Genomic DNA, 10,961 nt, shown 5'->3' with positions numbered 1-10,961 from the left:
GGAAACAAGACACATGACTAAGACAACCAATCAGAACATGACACAATGAACAGAGGAACCAATGGCATGAATACATGAGGGCAAGGGAAGCATGACACAAACAGCAGGAAACAATTACAAAATAAAAGACATGGACATGAACATGAAACAAAACCCAAACACCAAACCCCACATTACACTAACATTATTCTGTGAAGTAATTGGCTTTAATATATTCATTATGAACATGTCTTATAAATAGTAAGAATAATAAATAATATGAATAATATAAATAATATTTTTTTTTATTCATTAAATTACATTTATTTTCCAACTACGATTTAGTTGTGAAGTAATTAGCTTTGATTTATTATTTTGAAAGTGCCTTTATTGCTTTTGTCTGTGCACAAGCTGCCAAATGTGATTTTGCTGAACTGTGGCAAAAAAAATAAACTTCAGTATGTACATTCCCAACTTCCTTTTACAAAAGAAATAGGGCTGCCCTTGACTAAAGATTTGTCTGGTCGACTAGTAGTCGTTCATTTGAAGCATTAGTCGACTAATCGCAGGTTCATTAATAAACCATTTAAATCATAATAATGAGCCTCAATGAACTCAAGCACACACATAAAGCTTGCCACAGAGCACCGGCAGAAGTAATGATTATGAATGTGTCAGGGAAAAACAGTAAGGAGGCTGCATTAACATTTTAATAATTCATAAATGATAAACTAGTACTTTCTTTGTTCTGGATTTAAGAGAGATTATCTCAGCGACACTGACTCGTCATCTCCTCGTTTCATACAGATTACATAATCTGAGAATATTTGTCTTCCATTGAATTGGTTTATTTGCAAGTAGACATTTCACTTTCTATATACCGGTATATATTTTTTTATGTATATAAGGCAAACATACATGGAGTTTCAGAGTTTCACGCTCAAGTTCACCGAGACCGAGACGGCAGAAAGCGCATCCTGTTGCTTTCATTATTTTACAAAAGCACAATGTTTTGTTGTTATTGTGAGTTCACATAAATAAACAGAGTCTTTACAGATTTGAAAGATGTATTACTCTTATCTATATGACCAAAAATAAGGGTGTACTTTAAGAGCAAGTGAGCACACCGGCACCTCCATCTGTCCTGCAGTGAGCGCTGCTGTTCAGCTTTCACACACCACACAAACACTTCAATATAGCGCACATTTCTCTAGGTTAACATTAGATTGAGCGGCCATGTAAAGTTGCTAATACTTACATATTTCAGATGATAAGCCATATTTGAGGTCGATGAATGATAGGCGGGCGTTTGGATGTCCTGCCCGATGTACTGTATAGCCTACCACATAGACCAGCCGTTAACGTTCTGCGTGACTTCGCCAATGTGGATTTTTATAAATGTTTTTTTCTGCGACTAAGCAACTAATAAAATTTTGGTCGACCAAGCCTCTTCTGGTCGACTAACGGTTAGTTGACTATTATGGGACAGCCCTAAAAAGAAATATGTCAACACATGCAATAAAACCTTCAAATCATTTCAGAGGTCTTTAACGCCTCCACAACTGTCCATTTCTGCGTCATTCTGTATGCGTTGAGGTGTTAATCACATCTGCATTCAAATTGAAGGGCACTACTTTGGACTTCTCTGGGCAAAGTGAACCACATCAAAGCAATTCTCCTGCTGCGGTTCTCAGGATGCTTATTTACTCAACTGCCTGCACGTGTGTGTTTATGTAAGAATTAAAATGTGTGTGTGAGTGTTTGTGAGACGGCGATTGAATGCAGACGACTTTCTGAGAGCACAACTCTGTTAAAATCCCCTTGCAGCAGCACCATTATGTGTAAGCAGCTCAAGAGAAACTCCTGCAATAAGCATAAGCGTTCCTCACACTAAAGCTCGATGACAGCCTCTCGCCTCTGATAAATAGCGTCCGCTCTAATCACAACCTTAAGACCTGCTGACAAAACTCACGCCAGCGTTGGAGCCTGTAAGCGATGGACTTATTTGTTCCAGTGCTAAAGATGCAGCAAGTGGCTGACTGACGAGCTTTAGTCTCATAAATAGATAATAAAAAAATTGTTCCCGGAGATACTGTGGTGCCCTTTACATAAACAGAAATGTGAAGGGCACATACAACTGTGTTTTTTACAACTTAACCCTTTGTCTTACATAAAAGTCTGGAATGTCTTTGTTCTGTTCTACAATTGCGATGTTTTTCTCGATTCTTTCCAATGCATTCTGTGATTGTCATCTAAATGAGGTATTTTACAACATCATAATGTTTCTGCCGACCAATTGGAACAGATTTTGCACCAAAAGCATGTATATGCTACTTTAAAATGTTGTCTCTATTTTGAAGTATCCATTAAAAAAACTGAAATCAGGGTAAATTGGTTTTCTGGTCAAAAAAATTGGTCAAACTGGTCTGTTTACCAAGAAGATGTAAGTCATTTTCACAATTAAATATCACATTAAATTAAAAATAATTTTTTTAAAAGAGAATGACCAGTATTTTCTTGTAAAACATACTTCAGTAAGCTTTATTTTATTTAGAACTTAAAAAAAAATCATTTTTATAGTGTAACAGCTTTTTTCTTTAATGTGTTTTAGTAAAAAAAAAAAAATTATATATATATATTTATATTATAATTCCTATTAGATTCTTATTACTGTAACATAATTTTTGCTGTAAAAATACTGTCATATAATTTTTTAATTAAAATTAACAAACAACATTACTATTTTTATCACAGTATGGTAATGACAACTGGTGACAGAAGTGTTCAATTTGTCATGGAAATAATTTTGAAATGCAAAATTTCTTAATAAGCCTAAAAATAGCTGTTCTATAGCCTTTACTTAAGCAAAATATATTTTATTACATATTTCTTAAAAGCACATTTTTATGCACACACAGATTCAGCCTAATTAAATGCTCAAAAGAATGTAAAACATCCCCCTAAATTATATAGAAAATATTCAATAAAACATTGGAAAATAATTCCAATAAATTAATAATTAATAATATCAATTATTTTATTATTATTATTTAAACTATATAACAATTTTCTTTTCCAACTACTGATTAGTTGTTAAGTAACTGACTAATTTACTTTGAAAATGTCTTCTATGCTTTTGCACAGCTAGACCAATTTAAACCAGGAACCCATCTTAGGCTGCTTCAAGATGTCTCAGCCTACAAGAAAGACCATCCAGTGCAGGTTGTGTCCTGTGTGTCCAGGTGAAACACAAATGTTTAGTGTGTTTGGTTTCGCTCACCCATAGCATTGCTGTTCAGCAGGAGGACGCCATGAGCATTTTTGGATTTCTCCAGACCCATGTAGAAAGGATGAACTCCATAACTGTTCAGCTTATACTGGGGAGATGGGGAGAAAGAGATTAGAGTTTGAGTTTGTGATGCGATTTCAGTTGTTCTCAGTGTTAAACAGACAATTAAGTGTTAATGAGAGATTTTTATTTGGCTTAAAGGAATGAACCCTGCAAATCCCATCTCTCTGTTTTAATTAACCTAATTATATCCCTCTCGCTTCCTTCATGAAGCTCTCTCTTTGCTTGTGTTTTTCTGGGCATTGTGACATGTAGTGAGTCAGAGAATAAGGTTGTTAATGTGTCCAGTATGAATGACAGCCAATAACAGGACGGTTAGTAGGCCTCAGCTGAGAGGTGCAAGAACATCACTGCAGCTGAGTCAATCTTCCTGTATGCCACTTTCTAAATCCTACTTGTATGATCTTTTATATATTTCTAAATATAAAAATATTTCTGTTATATTACAACTTAAAACAATGAAAAAAGAAATTCCTATGTGAATATATTGTAAAATATATTTTATTCCTGTGATCAAAGCTGAATTTTCAGCATCATTACTCCAGTCTTCAGTGTAACATGATCCTTCAGAAATCATTCTAATATTATAACGTTATAACCAAATACAAAAGTATGCATGTATATACGAATTTAATACTACTACTACTACTAATAATAATAATATTTTTATCATTTATATGTTGTAAAAAAATATTTTATTTCATTTTAAAAATCTGAAGAAAAAAGAAATATAGAAAATGAAGTTTATTTAAATACTGTAATGTGAAAACATTAGTTACTGTGTAAATCTGTAACGTATTGTTATTTGAATACGTTTTAATGTTTTATGTGACTATGCAATAATACATGTTTTATGTGTTATTTTTTATGTGAAAACGCCTTGCAAACATTACCTTCATCAGAATAAGCATATTTCATGGTGGTATTTGTTATACAACAATTACATTCATTTTAATTTAAACAATCTCTGAGAAAGGTGGCTTTTATTATAAATAAATAAAAGAAAAAAATAATGTCAAAATTTAACAAAAACTAAAATAAGTTTCATTCATAATTTCATCAACTATTTTTTTTATTTATGTATGCATGTATGTATGCATTTCATGTTTGAGGTGAACTGTCATAGCATTACAGCTTTTGATTACTGTATTGCGTGACCAAACTATACACCATGGCTGTCTGTATTGTGATGTGTAAAGCACAGATAACTTCTATCTATAACTAACTATCATTCAGGAAGGCTTGTAAAACATCACCATTGGTTCTGACACTCACCCCGGAGGCTGGTCTTTCGCAAACAGGCCGTATTTGTGGAAGTTGAGGCTATGTTTGTAGGTAGGGTGCTCTGTTTCACCAAAACCATAGACATATTCCGAGGGAAGGCGTGTGGAGATCTGAAGGAACTGATCGGAGAATGTGTACCCCGGCACGGCCGAGTCCCATCTAGAGAATGAGATTTAACAAAACAGAACACTCAAAATGTTTTCTGTCTTATGTATGCAGCAAGTTGCATACATAAGACAAGTTGAAAGCAAAACAAGTTGCTTTCATTAAGGCTAACTGTGCTTATATAGTCCTAAAACTCACAGAAAACCCTGAAAGTGTACCATCAGCACCGCTATTTCTGCGTTCAACTCATGTGCTCCTTTACAACACTGCTTCTTTGTTGCTTTTTCCAGTTAATCTGTAGTTGAAATTCCTATGGGAACTTTGACATGCTAGTCTTCTTTTTAGATGTATGCATTTAAGACGTATTTAATATATAAACTATATATTTATTTATATTTATTAAATGCATGCATTTTATTTAATATATGAACTAAATATTTCATATGTAATGTAGTTTCAAAATAAATAAATAAATAACATGCAAACACATTTATTCATTTAACTTAAAGAGTAGAGCATGTTCCTAGTAATGCCAAGGTCATGGGTTCAGTTCCCAGGAAATAAATAAATTAATTAAAAAAATATATATACCTTGAATGCAATGCAAAGTTTGCTTTAGATCTGTCAAATGCATGAATGTAAATGCTAAATGCATAAATATAAGTGTATTGTATAAGGTGATTACAAATGGTGAAAACCCTCAATACATGGTGACAGCAGATAAAATACACACTATAATTTATAACTTAACTTACTTTGCAGTTACCTTGCAGTTACCTATTAACTACCACATTATTGCCAAAAGAACCTCTCTGAACTCTGTTACCAGAGTAATTCAGGTTACTCACATCACTTCTTCTGTTCCTTTTCTGACCACTTGGATCCCAAATGGTCCGTCATTGATTTGAACCCTATAGTCTCTTTTGCCTTCCACTGTTTCCGGGGAATCAGAACTCGGGTGATGGTGATCGTGAATGAGAACAGGTGTGAGCCGGGGAGGATTCTGGGACATGGAGTCCAGAGCTGGTGATTGTGGTGATTCGCTAACAGTAGGCTTCTTCCACTCAGGTATGTGATTTCCACCCGTAGCTTGCTGATGTCTTGAGATCGAGAACGCTGACTTGGGAATTCAGTATTGCGGTCTATATCTACAGTGATGCCATGCCTTGTTGCTGGTGATATAGCCATGGTTCTCGGCATAATAACACAGAGGGACACTTAATGGCTAAGAAAGAGAATAAAAACAATTATGTTACAGCAAATGAGGCAAAAGTACAAATGTGCTATTCACTTTTCGTATACAGACATCCAACCAAACTGTCTATCTGAAAATTACAGGGTTGAATATTGAATATCATCTCTCTCTGACCTCCCAGATGCAGCTTCACATTTGGCCTGATCTTCACTCCCTTCAGGACAGCAATCAATATTTGCAGAGATTTTGGCCTCCCAGTTGACTGTGTAGTCCTTCCCCAGTTCCAGCTCCAGATTTTCAGATGTAGCACCTAGAAGACCAAAAATACTCAATAAAGTACCTAACAGCAGACCTAACAGATTTTCTTTACGTAACAGCAGTATGGCTCTTGTGATTGATGGACAGACATGAGTTGTTCAGAACGCCTCCTTGAGTACATACAAAGTCGTGTAAATTGTGAACGTCAGAACATTTTGATCTGATTCTCCATTTTGCGACCCCTTTAATATGGAAGGTGAATGGCGCCCAAGGTCTTTAAATCAAATATGTAAAATTTGGCCATTTCGAGATACAGTGTTCGTTAATTATGAACACATTTCTTTTGTATGTGTATTCTGGCCATGTCAAGGCATCAGTTTTCGGTACGTTTCTTTAGTATGTTTAAAGACGCAAAGTTTTACCATGTTAAGACAACTAATTTGAATGTGTCTCTCAATGCGGGCACATTCTCGCCATGTTCGAATGTGTAATACTTTTTAAAATTAGATTTACCTCAAGATTTATTCACATATTAAGTATTTCTTTAGTTCATTGCGGCATTGCTGTACTGATATCTACTGTGCTAGAGTAAATTAATTAATGCTACAATGTAAATTAAGACTTTTCTACCTGAGAAAGAATGTTGAACTAAACAAATAAAAAGGACATGACAAATCATGACACAAGACTGACATCACACACAACATACCAATGCATTATATAACTTCCAAATATAACGTCTGATGTTTGCAGGCATGCATGCATACCAGTGTACCATTAAGGCATCCTTCATAAATAAACATGACATCTGATGCTTGTATACAAATATACCAACGTGTCACTGCATTGCATATGCAAATTTAGTCTCAAATACAGAAATGTCAGTGACTGGTGTGCATGTTGTGTGTCATATTAACACGGACAAACAGCACATGTTGACACGGTCAAATTTCACATTACCTTTAAAGACTTTTGGTCACTTCTGCCTTCCATACTTTAATATCACACAATAGACAGCAGGTATATTCACATCAGAATCCTAGCCAGCACCGATGATGTACCATAAATTATGGTCAAATTTCACGTGTTCCGTTTAAACACTTTTGGCCTTCACTGTCTTCCATATCACACAAAAGACAGCAGGTGTATTCTCTTCAGAATCCTAGCCAGAGCCGATGATGCTTCTAGTTAAAGTATGTGGATGACAAAATTGACAGACACTGTTGCGTTTGCGTTAGTTGGCGGACGTGCCATAAATTACAGCAGCTGACATTAATGTGTCACGTGTAGTTTAAGACCAAAGTCTGCACGTCCTCGTGTTGTCATTCTAAGACCTTGAGCTCTGAGAGAAAGTGATGCCCTTCATAGTAGGCTAATGCGTGTGTGCTTTTGAGAGCCCTGACAAATTCAATCTCTGGTCCGTGAGCATCGCTGAACACTCACTTGGAATGACAGGGCCTCTCCTGGTACCCTAGGGAATCTTGCTCCGTATTAAACAGAAATCAGGCTTCATTTTGTGGACATGGTTTGTTGGACTGGTTCACAGTCCTAATTACGTTACGTTGGCTGTGATTTTTTTAAATTATTTTTCACTCCGTTTAGAGATGTTCTCCGAATGTCAAATTAGCTAATACATTTCTGAGAATTCTGTAAAGCCCTTTGAAGGACAGCTATTTTCAGATGGCTTTTTTTGTTGAGAAAACCTTGGCTTTAATGAAAATATCAGATTGAGGATTCTGTCAATTTATCTGCCTGTTGGCTTTCATTTTTTACTTCAGTTGCAGTGCATCATGTATGTTTGCATACTGCTGTATTATTTAGTACTGTAATGCAAAAACGTTGTCATTACAGTGTAAAGTTTTTATATATATTCTTACAATGCAAAAACAATACAAACGTTACTTTCATTACAAAAGTGCACAACTGAAAGGATGCAAATGCAAATGTAAGCATACTTCATGGTGGTTTTTGTTGCAGATTTGTATGCAAATTATAATTTGTCTATATTTTGTTTTCTTTTGATGTTGAGGTGAGCTGAATGTCACAGTGTTTACCGCTTTTGATTATTGTTTTAAATGGCTGTAAACTAAAACTAAAACCATAAAAAAATATATTACTAGAAATAAAATAAAAACTTATTTCAGCTAGTTTCCAAAACAACATTTCTTATTTTCATTTAATTTAACTTGATTTACTAAAAGAACTAAAACTGAAATAAAAATTAGTAAAAACTATACAAACATATTTAAAAACAACAAAAACTAATAATAAAAAAAAATACTAAAACTTTAAATAAAAATAACACAAATGCATAAACTATATAAATACAATCTTATTCAAAATATTAAAAACTATAATACACAGAAAAAAATGATTAATTGAATGTACTAATTTTATTTTATTTTATATTTTTAAGGTAAGTGGTTGCAATCAATTTATTTTAGCTACATTTAAATAAACAAATTTAGTTGACTAACTTTCAACATTTTTTTGATTTAAATGCTTTTTTTTTTTTTTTTAAAGTTAAAATAAATTGTTTGCAACCACTTACCTTAATAAAAAAAATAGTATCACTTTTTTCAGTGTAGTATCTCAGTGATACTAAAATAACACTAAATACTTTATAATTTATGTCCGTTATACCGTTCATGAATAAACTATTTTAATCAAAATAAGTCACACATATTGTTTCATATTGACTTTGGTGGTGAACAGAAAACTCTAATATTAAAACTATGATTACCTGCTTGTAAATGTCATATTGAATCTGGGAGTCAGACAGAGAGATAACAGTGTTGCCGTCTGAAACGGCCACAAGAGCAGGAGCTGCAGTCACTCCCAACACTGTGATGCTCTCAAACTTCAAGTTGTTTGGATCCTGGTATCCATTGTGGGCAACTTGCATTGACAAAACACCCTGATCCAGCCAAAAAAAAAATCAATAAAATGATCAAAAAGATTTTTGTAATAGATGCCATTTAAAAATGACTTAAATGTGCTTTGGACATACAATGCAATGCAATCAAAAAAACAACCAACAAACAAAAATGTGACATTAGGATGATGTACATTAACCACTGAAAACTGGTAATGAATGCAATCACCGGATGCAACAGTATCTAAGAAACAGACAGAAGGAAAATTTATGAGAGCCCAATCAACCTAAATGTGAGTCACACAAGGCTTATTTGTTTTTCCAAGAAACATTTGGATAAATCTAATAATTTAGCCTCAAAAAGACTATTATAAGAGGCAACAACAAGAATGAACCTGTGACCAATTTGAAAGAGTTTCAAGCCAGTGTTGCTTTTTCACTACATCTCACGTTCGTTGCTCAAGTTCATGTGTTTTTATACCTTGCAAACTCAAACATTTTTTTTTTTTTTTTTGCACTGTTCATTTATTGAACATTTTGACGTTGCAAATTCAAATTCTTGGATGCATCCAAGCAAAATGTCTGCTCCATGAATTTATATATGTCATAAGGTTTAATAATAACTGTTCTTGCAAATTAAAAAATATAACTTTAAAAAAAATAAAAAAATAAACTTTTAATGAAATATAAATACAACATAAATATATAAAAGGAAATTTAAGTAGAAAACTGAACTTCTGACTTAACTGGTCTTTTAGAAAAAAAAACATTCTTGTTATTGAGTCCTGTATAAAGTAGATTTTTGTTTCTGACAGTGAACTGTAGAAGAAAAAAGCAACTTTTAATGAATAGCAAGCCCCTCTAAAATACCTCGAGAGTCTCCGTCATCCCAAAATAGCTCGCCTGACGCAGCCTTGTTGTCATCGAGTGCGACGATCAGTCCCATGGGATGACACCGGCTGAGGGAACACACAACTTTCATCACACAAACGTACAACTTTTTACCAGAAACTGAAGAGCAGATAGCAAATGGATCCTTTGAAGTTCAGATGGGATTCTTGTTTGTGAATAATATGTCACAGACACCGTACAGCACAGCCGGATGAATTTTAAATAACTTGTACTTCACCTTGTATTTGTGATGCATTCGAATATCGCCCCTACTTTGAATGCTAGCGCACCCTAAAAGATACTTTAAGAGATACAGTACATTTCCATTTCTGCTGCTGAAGGTGTCATATAGTCAGAGGGAAATAAAAGCACTATAAAATAAATTGCTATTGAACACAAAGAGAAATTCGAAGAATTTCCCAGACGTTAAATAGAAACTCAGGCCTCATGCAGACGAACAGGAATGAACTGAATGAAAACACAGAACTACCACTGACAGGAATAATAAACCATAAATATGTGTCCGTTCTCAGTATTATACACTAAATTTGCAATATTAAATATTATTGTGATGCGTTGAACCAAGTACTGAATGGCTGTCATATTCATATACTATGGTAATTCAAATAATACCACAGTATTTGTCCAAAGTACTATAATGCAATCTCTAAAAATTAGCAGATAGTTTTTTGGGGGGCATTAGATGTGTTTAATGGCTGTATTTTCATGGATAGGCTTTAGTGACAGAGCAGTAGTTTAATATGAGCTTTTTAGTCATTTAAGGCTATATGTTTTTTTCCCCCCATCATTATCTGTATGTAGTGGTGACATCTGGTCTCTGTACGGGCAGCATGCCTCTGCCTCTCATGTGTAAACCAATTGTATCTTCTGGCAGGTACATGTTAATTGTTGCTTTGCGATCTGTAATCTTTAACCCCTATAAAACAAACCAAAAATCACATTGTAAATATATTGCATAATACATTATTGTTTCAAAATCAACATGATTAAAAAAAATACTTTTA

General features: G+C 34.0%; 1 pseudogene; it reads right to left on the bottom strand.

Moving 5' to 3' along the window:
* The window catches only part of LOC107671576 (maltase-glucoamylase, intestinal-like), a 41,907-nt pseudogene that overhangs the window by 14,088 nt on the left and 16,858 nt on the right, over window positions 1-10,961 (bottom strand).

Source organism: Sinocyclocheilus anshuiensis, unplaced genomic scaffold (assembly GCF_001515605.1).
Source record: "Sinocyclocheilus anshuiensis isolate Anshui unplaced genomic scaffold, SAMN03320099.WGS_v1.1 scaffold3783, whole genome shotgun sequence".
NCBI lineage: Eukaryota > Metazoa > Chordata > Actinopteri > Cypriniformes > Cyprinidae > Sinocyclocheilus > Sinocyclocheilus anshuiensis.
Note: the sequence above shows the minus strand (reverse complement) of the source record. Positions and strands in the feature narration are given on the sequence as shown.